Source organism: Ammospiza nelsoni, chromosome 7 (genome assembly GCF_027579445.1).
Source record: "Ammospiza nelsoni isolate bAmmNel1 chromosome 7, bAmmNel1.pri, whole genome shotgun sequence".
In the NCBI taxonomy this organism is placed as follows: domain Eukaryota; kingdom Metazoa; phylum Chordata; class Aves; order Passeriformes; family Passerellidae; genus Ammospiza; species Ammospiza nelsoni.
This window is the reverse complement of record NC_080639.1, coordinates 5197386-5212229: the sequence shown is the minus strand read 5'-3', so window position 1 is coordinate 5212229 and position 14844 is coordinate 5197386. Positions and strand designations below refer to the sequence as shown.

Below are 14844 nucleotides of genomic sequence, written 5' to 3'. Positions count from 1 at the left end.
GTTGGCTGAGAGGCTCCTGTTGGACAGCAGGAGCTTTATTTGAGCTGGTGAGGAAATGTGCTTCTCTGGAAGTTGAACACCTTTTGCTTGGTGTCCCTCATTTGTCCAAACACCTCCTCAATTCCCTGCAAGCTACTTCAGGAGCAGGAGGAATGAGGGAGGTGAAACTGAGGCTTCCTTCCACCAAATCCTAACCAGAGCAGCTGGCAGGTCCAAAAAGCTGAGTCTGCTGGGACTGTGTGCACTGGAGGAAGCTCAGGCACTGCTTTTTTCTCTCTTTGTCCTATTTGCAAGTGTGCAGATATTATAGCCTGCATAATGTTAGTCAGATCTTGACAGGGTGTTTCCACTGTCCTAGATTCAGAACTGAAATGCAGAGGATCAGCACTGCAGGCACTCAGCACAACTGAAGTCAGATTATAGTTTTCCACTCCACATCCAGGCTCATTATCCAGATGTTTTCTTTCTCCCTCACGTTACAGTCACTCATTACTGGCAGGCTTTTCTTTACCTAAGCTGTTTTCCTAGAAATACTGACTTACAGTATCTCCACCAAACCAGAAATTAATTGTACCAACAGAGTCATTCACAGAGCAGTGAAAAGTGTCAGATATTATTACAGAACTCAGGGAAGACAACAGCTCATTAAAATTATGTGTCTCCATCATCACTCCCACGTCCTGTCAGTACCAGTTAGTGCAAATAATACACACACAGTCTGTGCTCCACAATCAAGTGGAGCACTGTCACCCAAAATCTCCGTGTCTGCAGCACAGGTAATTGTAGGTTATTTCTCTTCTTGTCTCCCAGTGAACTAAAAAAGAGCAGGAATACATCTTACTATTCATAAGCAACAATACTCTGACAGAAATATCCACATATCCACCTGAATGTGAGCTATTTTGAGCTGCTCATGTCTCCTGGTTTGAAATCAGATGCGTTGGTCATTTGATTTCAAAGTAAAAGTCTGCTGTAGTGGGTGCCTTAATGCATGTAAATTCCTCTTGTAATTTTCTGAGTTCTTGTCCTCTGGCTCCAGGCAGTCTTCAGACATATCTGTGTGTGATGCTTTTGGGTTTTATTTTTCTTCCTTTTTATTGTTTCCTTTTAAGTGTTCAGATATTACACAAGATTATTTTCTCTCCAAAGTGGTGGAACTCTGGTTGTGCATCCTGTTAGAGCAAACTCTATTCATCTTTGATTAGCCTCAGCTGGAAAATGAACACAAGTCGCATCTTAGTCCTTTAACAATTAATTCTTGCATACAAAAAAAGTGTCCTGGGTTTTTAATTGATGTTGGAAGACACTGAATTGTGTTTGTACTTCCTTAAAATATGAATAAATACTGTTCCCAGCCCAATAGTGATTTCATTTCTCTGGGGCAGTTTTCAAAAGCTTGGGGCTCATTTCTGTCCTCACTCCTTACACTTGCCTAAGTTGTTGGACCTCATACAAGTAACACAGCTTCTCTGGTGTGGGTTATTCTTTGAGACATATCTCCAAATCCTCAAGCAGGCTGAGAGCTGTAAGGTCTGTTCCCACATGATCCAAGTGGTTAAGCCTGTGAATTCAGCAGACATGACCCCTCTGACACTTCCCAGGAAAATAAGAGGGATTTTGCCTTGGTGGAGGTGAAGATCAGGATGAAGCAAATTAAAATGTTGGCAATTTCCCTTCTGCACTTCAATATTTGTAGGTTTTCTGATGTGAATTGAGACACATCATCACAGAAGAATCTTGTTTTAGGTTGACCAATATCATTCCCAGCTAGGAATCAATTCACCATCTGCAAGACAATTTTTATGCATCTATTTACTGAACTCAGAGCCTGCAAAGGCATGTGTCTGTGGGAAACCTATTAAATATGTATTGGAATTATCCACTTGATGCAAACCCAATGAATTTCTTTATATTTTAGTGTCTTTTTCAAGCATATTTCTGTCACCAACGCAAACAATCTAGATAATGGAATCTTAATATGGAGACTGCAGTAAAATGTCAACAAAATTTGTGAATTATTTAATGCAGAGCAGACGGTCACAGAGTGTTTCTGTGGCATAAAGGGCACAGGAGTTTGCTGCACACTGGGAACACAGCTGTAGTCACACTCATATCCCTGCTCTGAAATTCAAAGGAAAAGGTAAAAATACTGTGTGTGATCTTCTGCTCCTTTAAAAGCCCCTTGTAGATTTTTTTTTTTAATATCAGGGTTTGTTTCATAGTTATACAGATCTTCGCTGACTTTGGAAGGTTAAGATTGAAATGAGGGCTTGGGAACACTGAGATACAAGGTGTGAAGTTAGCAGCTGGCACTGTGGGCTGATGAAAACCTAATTCTAAGTGTGTCAGCCTTCTAAGTGATCCATATCTGGTTATCACTCATGGTTTGACAGTACTTTGATTACATATTCAGTTGTAAACTGAGCTTTGCTGTGTGCAGCTGAAGATTTCAGTAGGGACTTGGAAAGGCCTCTCTTTCCCTGGAGAACAGTGGAGACTCTTCTCATCCAGTGGCACTTATTTTGTGTGCACACTGGGATCAGACAGGTGTAATATATATGTTATAATATAAATATATTGATGGAAAATCATGCTGTTAACAGGGAAAGTTGGAACAAAAAGGAAAGTAAACCAAACTGTTCACATCTAGGTGAGGAGGAGATGAAATCACTCTTGTATTTTGTGCTTGTGTTCCAAGTCAATCTTTTCCTTCCTCCAGCTGTTGGCAAAGGGAAATCCAGCCCTTCTTTCCCTTTTTGGGGAGTGGTAGGAGGTATCCCTGGGAATTCAGCTCTTCCCATTCTGTGTTCAGGCACTGATCTAAACAAACATTCCTGCACCTGTAGCTTCAGTGGGTGGACCAGGCTCTTTATTCTTTACTCCAGCAGATGCCCATTAGAGAGCTTCCAATGGCACTGGTTTTGTTGTGGCTCCATGTCTAAGAGCACAGCAAATCCATTATTCATAATCCCTTCCCAAGTTCACAAATCTATTGAATAGTGCTGCATAACTCCTTAAAGCTGCCACCCACTCAAATCCATTTTATTTGGACAAATAAAGAAACTCTACACTGAAAAAAACCAATTTGAAAGCACACTGAAATTCATTTTCCTCACTTAAGTATTGAAGTGCTTATATTTATTGCATCTCAGCCTTGTTGTACTGTTTTCAAAAAGAATTTGCTTGTTTAATACGTCTAAGGAAGTTTCAGTAAATTTAAAATGTGGAGGAAAATAAACTAACATCCGACAAGAGTCACAGTGCTTTTTATGTACATGGGTTGGTATTAAAGACATAAAAGAAATATATTAAAAATAAATTAAAAATACTAAATACACAAAAAAAATATTAAAAAGTAGTGAAATGAAATTATGGCTGGACTTGGGTTTGGTTGTTTTTTTGAGAGCTAAAAGCTGGTTTGAGTCAGTTTTATGGCAACTGTGTGGACCTAGTTGAGTTCTCTAGATTTATTCTGCTGGCCTCCTGTACAGTTCCTGTTTCAGTTTTTCCCTTTTGTTGGTAGTTTTCCAAAAGTGGTGGCTTTTTTGAAGAAAGGCAAGAATTTTGTGCTAGTGCAGACCTGGGTCACCCATCGTGCAATTTAATGCAGCAAACAGAAGAGAGCCACTTGTTCTCCTCATCAGCTGCTCCCTGATTCTGGTGACAGCACAGAACAAGTTCTAAACAAGTTCTCCCTCAGCAGCTGCCTCACCCCAACCCTTCATTTAATTCACCCAGAGTTGGAGTTTTCAAAGAGCCCAAGGGGTTAATTGAAAATATGTTGGTGCAGCCACATTGTCTTGTGAGAAAATCCCATTATTTGGGCACCCAACAGCTGCAAGCATCTCAGACTCTGCACTGTCTAGGCAACTTGGAAATCTCATCCTAAATATGTAAATTTATAGGGAACATGACATGGTAGAGCTTAATGGGATGAACATAGTAGGCTTTGGTGAGGTATTTTAGGCTTTAGTGCTACAGGAGTGACATTTTTTAAAAGTGTGCAGTTATCCACTGTTACAGACTTAAACTCTTGTTGAAAACAATTCTTTCCTACATTGCCTGGGAGTTTTCAGAAGCAATAGATCAGATTAGCCTCACAAAGAAAATGTGTGTTCCAGCATAATGTAGTAAGTTTATCTGGTCTTCTGGTGAAAATATATTTCAAATTATGTTTTTCCTTGTCATATTTGTTATTTTCTGTGTTATGTCTCACCAGTCAAAAGTTGTGCATATAATGCCATATTCTTTATTTATTAACATGATCGTGTAGAAGAATAAAATAAATGATGACAAGGAAGAGAAGGAAAAAAATAACAAATTGTTCAGGATGGTTGGAATGCACCATAAAGGGGATCTTAATGTGGAGTGCAGATGGCTCATCTTCTCCACAATATTTTATTTGAACAGCAAAAACCTAAAACTGCAAAATAACCTGTTCAAATAGCTCTCACATAAGCCTTAATGTAAGGACACAAAAAATGAAATCACTTGACAGTGATCCATCGAAACGTGTGCTGTTGTCTTTGAAAAGCAAGGAGGGATTGAGACATCTGCATTTACTTGTTCAGACATCTGCATTTACTTGTTCAGGGTTAGCTGAAAAGACAGTAGTTTTAGAGGTAAAGTCGTTGTAGTAAAAGGAAAAAGAAGACACAAATAATAAGATGATGACAGCTTCATATGGAGTGTGGAGCAGGCCATGAGCTCAGCACTGATGTCAGCTGATGTGGTAATTAAGGAGAGCCCACTGTCACAGGGGAGAGGCTTTGCTTGTTCAGTGGCAGAATTGCTGAGCAGCAAACACGCTGCTTGTCCTGCCCTGCTTAAATGGGTTACAGCTATTTCATTATTACTGAGCCTGGGCTGATCTGATTAGCTCAGACCCCTGAGCCTGGAGGGGGGAGGAGATAATTGTTTCATGAAACAAGGCTCTGCGTTTCAATAAGTGATTTCTGATGCTCCTGTCTTCACCTGTCCAACAAAATAATCCCCTGAGGAAACTTGATTTGCAGAAAGTGCTGAGCAAGGGTCAGAGTCAAAAAATAATCTAAGAATTACCATGTACCTTTTTGAACCTGAGTGTCCCTTGCTCCTGGACTGAGGTTTGGGATTCTGGTGGCTTGTTTTTTTGTATGTTGCAAGGGAGGCACAGGCATTTCCAAGGAGGAGTTTGTGTTCTGGTTCCTGACTGAAGGATTGAAACAGCATTTTATTCCATCACTGTGAAATACAAGAGCTGACCCTGCAGGGGAACCGCTGCAGATCGTGTCGGTGCTGGGAGCACCGAGCTGCACAAAGCTTTCCCTTTGGCTGATGGAATTTATTTTCTGCATGCAGACAGACTTGATGGAAAAGTTAGAAGCCATAGCCACAAATGGATGGTTTGGTACGTGGGTGTTGATTTTCCAGAGGCAGAGGAAAGAGCTAAACCTGGATTTTGAAATATAGAAGTGTGTGCTCCTGCATGGTGCTCAGAGTGGGTACCAATGTGGGACCAGATCCCACTGCTGTGTTACAGATGTTCTGGGAATGCACAGAACATTCCCATTAGAGTAGTATTAACAAATGTGTCATTTCTGACTGGCAGCTGGGGTGAGAATTGCTAATTCAACCAGGATTACTTTAGATCATTCCCTGGTATCACTCTGTTAGGCACATTTTCAAGCAAGACCTTGTAATTGACTTGGTCTGTTTTGACCAAGCTGATGAAAAGGGCACTTAAAATCTACATTTTGGATATAAAAGCCTAAATCATCTTCTGTCCCATGACTTCCAAAGTCATTTTTGTTGACCTAACTCTAACCTTGGGGAAGTACAGTCCTTCTCAAAGGAAACATAATCCAAATTTGAAACTTATAAAAATTCATCTCACTTCTGAAAAATTTGGATTGTAAGTAACAGGCTTCTGTTCAAACTAAAATTGCAGAAATAAGTTACCAAAATTTATTTGGAGCCCAATTTCAGTAAAGTGAGCTTGTGCAACAGCTGTTGCCATGAGCTGAAACGTGCCCTGTGCTGCCAACAATCAAGTGTTGAGCAGTGAGATTTTAAAGATACCTTTATGAGCTACAGCCAAGCCTAGATAGAAAAAGGGTCTGAAGAATATATTACAATCTTACAGAAAGACCATAGACCATTTAAGTAGAGATTTTAAGTCCTTCAGTCTTATTATTTTCTTTCCTTTAAAAAAAAAAGACCTTCACAGCAAAACCCCTTCATCTAGAATCAGAAAATACAAATAATAATACTTCTCATGGAACACTTCATTTGTTCAAAGAAATGCAAGACATTAAGAGACTAAATCTTCAGTGTAATAATGAACAGATTCATTATTCATGTTTCAAGCCAATAAAAAAGGAGATAGATTATTGGCAAAGTTTTCACACCTTCTAATGAAAGCCTAAGCAGAATATTATTAATTCAATAACTTGGGCTTTCCACTCACAAAAACATATAAAGCTCTTGTCAATCATATTTAGTATTCTCAATTTTTATCAAAAGAGATCCTGAGTTTGGGTAGTATTGGACTCAATCAAGCACCAAAACGTAATTGATTATATTTCTTTTTTGCCTATTTGTGCCAGAGAGTTCTAACCCACCATGGCACAGGGAGAGTCTTCATTCTGTAAAGCTCACCCTACCACCATCTATGTGCACTTCATACAGAAACATGGTAAAAAATAAGGTTTTTAATATTTCCCAGGCTGGCATCATGCAGCCAGGCCCATGTCCAACACCACAGCAAGCAGTGGTGGCCTCAAAACTTTGTGCTTTTTTTGTCTGAGAGTGTTTTTAAACTCAGTGCTGCATCTTGGTGTCTGCCTGGTAAAGGAAGTTTCCACACGCTCAATAAACACACAGCTTCTACTTAAATACACACAGTAGAGCTCTGCCAGAAAAATAAATACAGTGTTATAATTGGCTACTTTTCCAGTAATACATAGTGTGTTACATAAATTACCAGGAATTGAGGCAAATAAGCACTTCAATCCCAAAGGTAAGGCATGAAGTTTTGCAGCCTTTTTCTCCTGCATTCACAGCACTCTCTTTCAAGGACTGTGATTATTTGGCTGTTATCTAATTTCACTGCAGAATAGAAATCTGACTGGAGCCTTGCTTTCTGCTGGTTAATTATAAATTTATTAGGGGAATTTTGCCAAATGTCCCTCCCTATTAGACCTCACTGAATCTGAAGTTCAAGCTATCAGACTTCATTTAACGTAATGCATTGCCCTCTTTTTCTGTTCTGCATGTGGCTTTTTGTTATTTTTTTGTTCTCAGGTACATTCAATTTTCCCTTTCTGTGTATTATTTGCCAAAGAGGCTCTTTCAAGTTATAGAAATGGGACAAAGTCATTTTTAGAACAGCAAAATATGTAAGGAGGCAAGGTCCCTGGAGACGAAATGAATTTCCAACACAATAAAATAGCTTTCCTGTCCTGTTTGGGTGTTGCTGTTGACAGAGTATCTTGTTAACAGCACACAAATGAGGGAGCACCAAGGAATGGGAGGGTGTGGAGTGGGAAGGGAGGGATTAGACAAGATTTTGGTCACCTCCCTGCTGTGGGAAGGCTTTAACCCTCTGGAGGTGCTCACAAGAGTGAGCCCCAAAGTGCGTGGGGCTGGGCTGGGAGCACAAGGTGTGCTCAATGATACCCACATTTAAGGACCATCATGTTCAGGCACTTCCCTTCAGCCTTCTCTTGGAGTTTTGCTAAAAGTGGGGGCTCCCAATAAGTGTGAGACAATTTTGAAGCAGACTGGAGGGTACCTGGAGGTGTAGGTGCATCCTGTGTGAGCACAAAGCCCAGCGTGTTCCTTCCCCCAGCAGGGCCAGAGGAAGGTTGGGACTGCAGTTCCCTCTTGCAGCAGGTGGAATCTCTTCAGCTACTAAATCCTGGTGCTTTTATTGCAGTTTTCAGCAGGAGCTGCAGCAGAGCTGGTCAGAGTTGAGTCTTTGCTAACTGGTGTTTAAGGAAAGCTGCCGTGCTCGGTTCAGCTCCTGAAAAGGGAGGGGAAAAGAGTCTTGCTTGATCTCAGAGAGGAAATCTGCACTCTCAAAAATAAACTGCTGCAGGTTTTCAAAACTTACCAAACAAGTGAAAAATGTAACTGTTGACATTGACTTATGTCCTGTCAGTGGAAGGACACAATTTGATCCAGTTCAGAGGCTCTGTGTTTTAACAGTACAACTGTTCACAAGGAGGTCTGAGAAAAGGATGTTACAGGATTTTACAGCGGACTTAGAAAGGTGCTGAGTCAGATGAGGAATGTTTGTTTATATGCCTAGAAGACACTAATGAAACATATGTGTCATGTCTGGGGTTCTTTCTTCCTTGGCTAAGCCTTCCCAGCTGGGGAACTTTTCTTTGCTTTTGGTAGAAGGAGGAAGATAAGGACAGAGGAAGGGGGAGAATCACACCCTTGCACTAACCAGTGAAGTCCATCCCCCTTCAGAGATCAGTTTCCTTTTACATGCTCAATTTCCTGTGCACCAGAGCAAAGTGTGAGCTGTCAGGCTCCTGTGGTGACAGAGCTGGATCTCATCCTGCTCCTCCTGCCATCAGTGGCAGAGCTTGTGCTGCTTCCAGCGGGACTGGGACAGCTCACAGTGCCTGTGTGGTTCAGCCCCTGATGGGTTTAATGCTGAATCCTGCTTCTGCTCAATGTGAACCTAAAAAGTGCAAAAATTAAAATTATCTGACACCAGATTTCACCAGATTGAGAAACTCAGGAGTAGCGCTTCAAACTGATCCTTACCAGGGAAAGCCTGACTCGGAGCTTTGTTTAAATCAGGGGATTGCTCCTTGTTTTGCAAAGCACTCAGAGATTAAAACGTTCCACAGGTGCTAAATATTAAAATAAATTACACAGAGAAGATTTAAATTTGTATTTTCTTTCTAAATGTTTCTAAATACTGGAGGAGAAATGTTTGCATTGTCACAGAAGCTGCAGTAATGTCTCCTTTAGCACTGCATTTTCCAAGTGTCAAACGCTGGTTTGAGAGAGAGCACAAATGAATGTTCACAATTGGAAGAGAGTTCCATTTTCTTCAATAGAAGTAATAATCAAACAAAGTGTTTCATATTGACAGCATCCTACTTTTATGTATTTTTTCAGAGACAAATGTACTTTCTAGAGTAAGTGTCCTCACATGTCAATGTCTCAGAAAATGTGTTACATTTAGTGAAATAATGGGTAAAAAAAAAAAAAAATCACTGTCATAAATGATGGCAGGCACTTTTTACTGAAATACTGGTAGTTTTACATTCTTGACATGAATAATTGGATGTGTCATATGTGAAGCTACCTAGAAATAAAATAGAGGTCATAAAATGTAAAGACATGATAGGATGCATTTATAACAGCATAAACCAAACTGGCATTTTAATGTCTTAAGCCAGCCCATTTGCTATCCTTGGCCATTGATCTTGGCTGGGAAAGTTCTATGCCAAATGTAAACAAATTTTGGAGATAGAGCCATACTATGAGAAAGTGATAGGGTTAGGTTTTGTTAGAAAGATTCTCCTTTTGACTGTTCCAATTACAGCCCAGTAGGAGCACTGGAGGCTGGTTGTGGTGTGTTTTTACCCACCACAGAAATGCTGTGTCCACCTTCACAGCAGGAGACTTTCTGGTGTAACTTGCCCTGAAAATTGTGATTGCAGCTCACACAGAAAAATGTTTCTCAATAGACATGAGAGAGAGTTTAGGTTAGTGTTTGCTCCATTTGGGACAGCAGTTTTAGGGAAAGATAGTACAGTTTGGGAGTTCCCGTTTGGGAATTCGTTATTTAATGAATTCTTCTGAAGGCATGGAAAAAGGTGTGTGGGAGAGGCACTGACTCCAAAGAACAAGCTCAAAATCTCATTAATTTTCATTGGCTGTATAGGTAGTTTTAATTACCATGCTTGAACTGAGGCTCAATATGGCACAGAAATAAAATAAGTAATGATGACTTCCTAAGTACTCACTGAAATGGTATCACCTTCCACTCCCCCAATTTTTCCAAATAGAGCTGAGCATAGAAACCTTAAAAAAAAAAGAAAAAAAGCCAAGAAACAGGGAAAAAATCCTAATTCTGTAGGAATGACAGCATGCATGGGGTGTTTTTTAAACACTAAAGTAGCAGAAGAGTTGGCCACACATTGTGTGCCTCATGGCTGGGGTTTGCTGCATGGCTGGCAGTCAGGGCAGGCTGGGCACTGCTTTGTTCTTCCTGAATTTTACTGGGAAACTATGCAGGGCAAGAGGAATCTACCCACTGCCTGTCTTCCCTTTCAATTACTGCACAGTCTCTGGAATATCTGACTGGTGCATTTTTTGGCTGTTTTACATTTGTGCAGAGCCTGGGAATATTCACTGAAGTCTTATGTAAGTGAAAATCTTTCATATCTTCTGTTTTCAATGCAGTTTGTACTGAAAGCCCTTTGGAATTTGAATGAACCATTCTGGAATGTGATTTTCAGAAGAGAAGTCTCTAGAAATGAAATCTTTCCAATGTGTTGAGTTAATTATATCAATATTGGTATGGTTAATTGAAGCCAACATTCCTGGCATAGATGTGCTTCTGGATTAGTATCTGTCCATGTTTTTTTGAAACTCTTAAAAAATATCCAAACCTGGTGAGGTAGAATGAGGGCTGATTTATTGATGGACATTATTATCTCACCTGGATTTAAGGGAGAGGAATTGGCTGCAGATAAAAAGAAAACATTGAACATAATTAGTCCTGTACTAACGCAGGGGAAGGATGAAGGTTGGAGTGGTGTCTGAGTGATGTTTTAGCATGCAATCTGCAAAATACTAAACTACTGAGCAGCATTTATCTTGTGACATCATTTATTGGGAACCTCTTGAGGCATCAAGATTTGTGCAAGTGTTTAACCTTCTGTTCATACATGATCCCCTCTGCCTTCTGAACAAGGATGTTCAGAGGTTGTGAGGCTTATATCCATGAGGCTCTGTGTTCACAATGAGAAAAATACCCAGTGCAAGTAGCTACAGGTTTATTTTAAAGTAGATAAATTTGTGCCATTGGATAGAAACATGAGCTTCCATGAAAAAACACTACAGATTTATTCTAATGTGGATAAACTATTGGATAGAAACATGAGCTTCCATGAAAAAACACTACAGATTTATTCTAATGTGGATAAACTATTGGATAGAAACATGAGCTTCCATGAAAAAACACTACAGGTTTATTCTAATATTCCATTGGATAGAAACATGAGCTTCCATGAAAGAAACACTACAGGTTTATTCTAATGTGGATAAATTTGTTCCTTTGGATAGAAACATGAGCTTCCATGAAAAAAACACTACAGGTTTATTCTAATGTGGATAAACTTGTTCCTTTGGATAGAAACATGAGCTTCCATGAAAAAACACTGCAGATTTATTGTAATGTAGATAAACTTGTTCCATTGAATAGAAACATGAGCTTCCAGGAAAAAATGGGGTGGTGCTCTAACCTTCATATCAACTTCTCTTTTTTTTTGTGGAAAAAGAACATCTAGATAAATTGTTGCCCTTTCTGACCAGAAGATAGCTGGTACAAGACAATCTTGCTGAAATTATGTCTCAGCTGGACATATGAAAGATGAATTTATTTTATATAGCATTGGGGAAAGGTTCTCAAAAATATTCAGTAAGTCAGTTATCAGAGTGGTAAATGAGATCTCAAGAGCCAGAGCTCATCAGAGTGCAGTGATAGGGAAGTGGGAAGGTGAGAGGCTGCATCAGGGCTGGGTGTTTGTGTTCCTGATGGAAAAGTGCAAATCATTTCCTTCCCTTCTGCTGCTGTCATGGTCCATCACATCACCAGTCCATTTTCACCTTGCTAAGGGATTCTGAATGGGCCTTCCTGCTTTGGCACCTAATTAATCGCTCACAAGCCTGTTCTTGCAGCCTGTCTGCCTGGGACAGTCCAGATCTTACATCAGTGCCTGAAAAAATATCTTATTTTTCCTTTAAATGCCTCCCTTTCCTGTATTCTTTCATCCCAAGCCCAGTCAAGCAGGTTGGAGTTATTCTTCTCCAGCCTTTGAGGAGAGCATAGACACACCTTGTTATTACAGGAAAATTGGAAGTAGTTCCCTTTCTTCTAATGGAACCACTCTCACACTGTGGTATGGAAAGCTGTCTGTGTTTTCAAAAATGCAAAGTGCCCACAAAAAAAATGCAGCAGGATTTTCCTTGTCAGAAACTGTTCAGCAGCTCAGAGCCTTTACATTGGAACGTGCTAGTTGGAAATGATTGGACACCTTTAAAAAATGGCATTCTTAGGCACAAATAAAGTGTAAGATCTGAGAAGGAAAAGGCATATCTGTGGTGTAAAACATTGCCACGAGACTGTGAAACAAAAGAATTATTTTACTGAAGTTATTTTACTGTCGTATATCAAGTGATCATGAATATCAGATACCTTGTGCACTGAGTTCTAACAGCCAAGCACTTTATGTCTAGTTTAAAATGAGTCCTTGTGACAAAATAATACATGTAGTCTATATAACAGATAACACTGGGTGATATAATGTATTATCAATAATAGAAAAACATAGATTCTGTAAAATGATACCAGTGGAATCTAATATTTCTTTGAAATCTATTTCCTGGATAATATTTCTCCTCAGAAGCTACTTATTTCCCTTCTGCTCTGCCTTTGTGGGGACAGGCTTGGTGTTCAGCACAGGATATCATTCCAGAGTGGCACATGGAAAAGCACTAAACAGATCAGAGGAGTCCCTGGGTTAGATCAGTGCTCAGGGCAGTGTCCGTCCCAACCTTGCAACTCTCCTGGCTCTCACTGCAGACACTGATCTCCTGTGCTGGTGGTACAGAACTGGCAAGAGCTCTGAAAGCCTTCTGGGGACACACAGGCAGGGAAAAATAAAGGCAGAAAAATCACATCTTTAATTCCCCCCTGCTGACAGCTTCCTTAATAAATATTGTAAGAAATTTCTCTGTTAGGAGCCACCCAGAAATCTAATTTGCAAGCCTCAGTGATATATTCAGCAGCCAGTTCCAGGGAGGTGTGTTTCTACTGTCAGAATCACATGAGCAGGGAATAAAATTCTGAGCTCTTGCTGAAAGCTGCAGTAATTTATGATGAGTTGTTGGCTTTTATTTTTTCATACTATTTTTTACTCAGCTGAACAAAGAGGATAGAGCTGCTACTGAGTTTACATTGATTAGTTTTTTCTACACTATGCTCCCCTACCTGTGTGTTTTCACAGGATATAACAATACAAATACTGCACATTTAAGTTTTACATATATCTGAAGAAATCACAGAGTGATGCCCTTGTTTAATAATGAGTGATGGATCCTGGATTATTTCAATCATCCCCCCTCTTGACACTCTCCTGAAGGAGTTAAACCTTTGCCAGTCTGCTGAGTTTAAGTAATCCCAGATTTGTCTGTCACCTTCTGTGTTGTCTGGATGGGGCACCCTTGGGCTCTTCCTTCTCTTGTCTTCACCTCCATGTTGAAAGCGAAGGGAGACGACCCATCTTGTTGTTGATCAGCATCGACTCTGATTTATTGATCAAATCAGTCACCCTTTATAATAGTGTTAATTAACTTCATGCATATTGCAAAATCCGAGCTCACGATAGGTTACAGAGAAAACTCTAACCCCTCCTTTTGTTTACAATACCCGTGGTTGTTTATTGAAACCAAAATTAGTGTTCTCACTGTGATATGAAAAGTTCTCAAAACCTTCATATCTGCTCCCCGAGCAGCCAAGGACTGTTATGAGAAGACTGTCTGAGAATCCTGCTGTTTATAGAAAAGGTGCCTGAGAACCTAGTTATTTACAAAATCAGGCCTGGGAACTGCTGCTTTACAGCTGCCTTTTACTTTTCCATCAGCTGTATACCTTCATGGCCTCTTTCCTTAAGCCATGTTTGAACCAGGCTCTCCACACCTCCAGTTTAAGGAATGTTCTGCTCTGGTGTACATACAGAAGGCAAAGCAAAACCCAAAAAGCTTTCATGGGATTACAGCTGTGCACCCAAGGTCAGGCTGTTTGGTGAGAGAACTGATTCTCCACAGCAGTGTCATTGTGGTTGTGTCCACAATGTTTCCTACAATGGGAAAAGCTTCCTGTCTGGGGTTCCATCTGTATCAGGTCCATCCCCTCAGTTGAGAAGGACCAGCAGTGTTGTCCCAGAAATCAATTCATTCAAAGAAAACCAAGCAAGGAGGTAAGAAAGGCAGCCCAAAAGCTCTAGGGTGTTACTGCTCAGCTGGGAGAAGGTGCAGTGACTGGGTGTCTTCAGCCTTGAAAGAACTTTCAGAACCACTTCACAGCTAATTCCATCTGAGCTGTCAGTTCATGATGGACACCTCAATTCTTGGGGTGCACATCTGTTCCCTCACCTTTGCCTTAAGAACTTGGAGCTTACAGTGGCCACTGGAGTGGTTCATCCATAGCCAGAGACTTCTCCTTCAGGGAAAAGGGGTTTGGGGTGTCCACAGGGACAAGACTTTACCCTCAGTAAAGAGCTCCCAGGCACCACTTGCTTTTTCTAAGCCTTTGTGCAGACCTTGAGAGGAAAACCAGGTTGCCAGTACTCACTGGCTTTCTTCAGAGGGCATGTGGGCACAGTCCAATAGATCTCTCAGACCTTTTGAAAACAAGGAATTTCATGTCTGTATAAAGGAAACTCTGCTGTCTCCACCCTGCCTTTTCATCCACATTCCCTTTCAATTCTGCATCAACAAGGTTTTTTGAGGATCCACCCAGGGAACACAAAGTCATGCTTTCATTGTTCCTCCTTAGGATTCAATCTTTTCAAACCCACTTCTCATTTCTTTATGCCTTCCTGCTCC

General features: G+C 40.4%; 1 protein-coding gene across 2 annotated transcripts in view; it reads left to right on the top strand.

The window, feature by feature from the left end:
* The window catches only part of SPAG16 (sperm associated antigen 16), a 375678-nt gene that overhangs the window by 206407 nt on the left and 154427 nt on the right, over positions 1-14844 (top strand). The gene's annotated exons all lie outside the window — the stretch shown is intronic.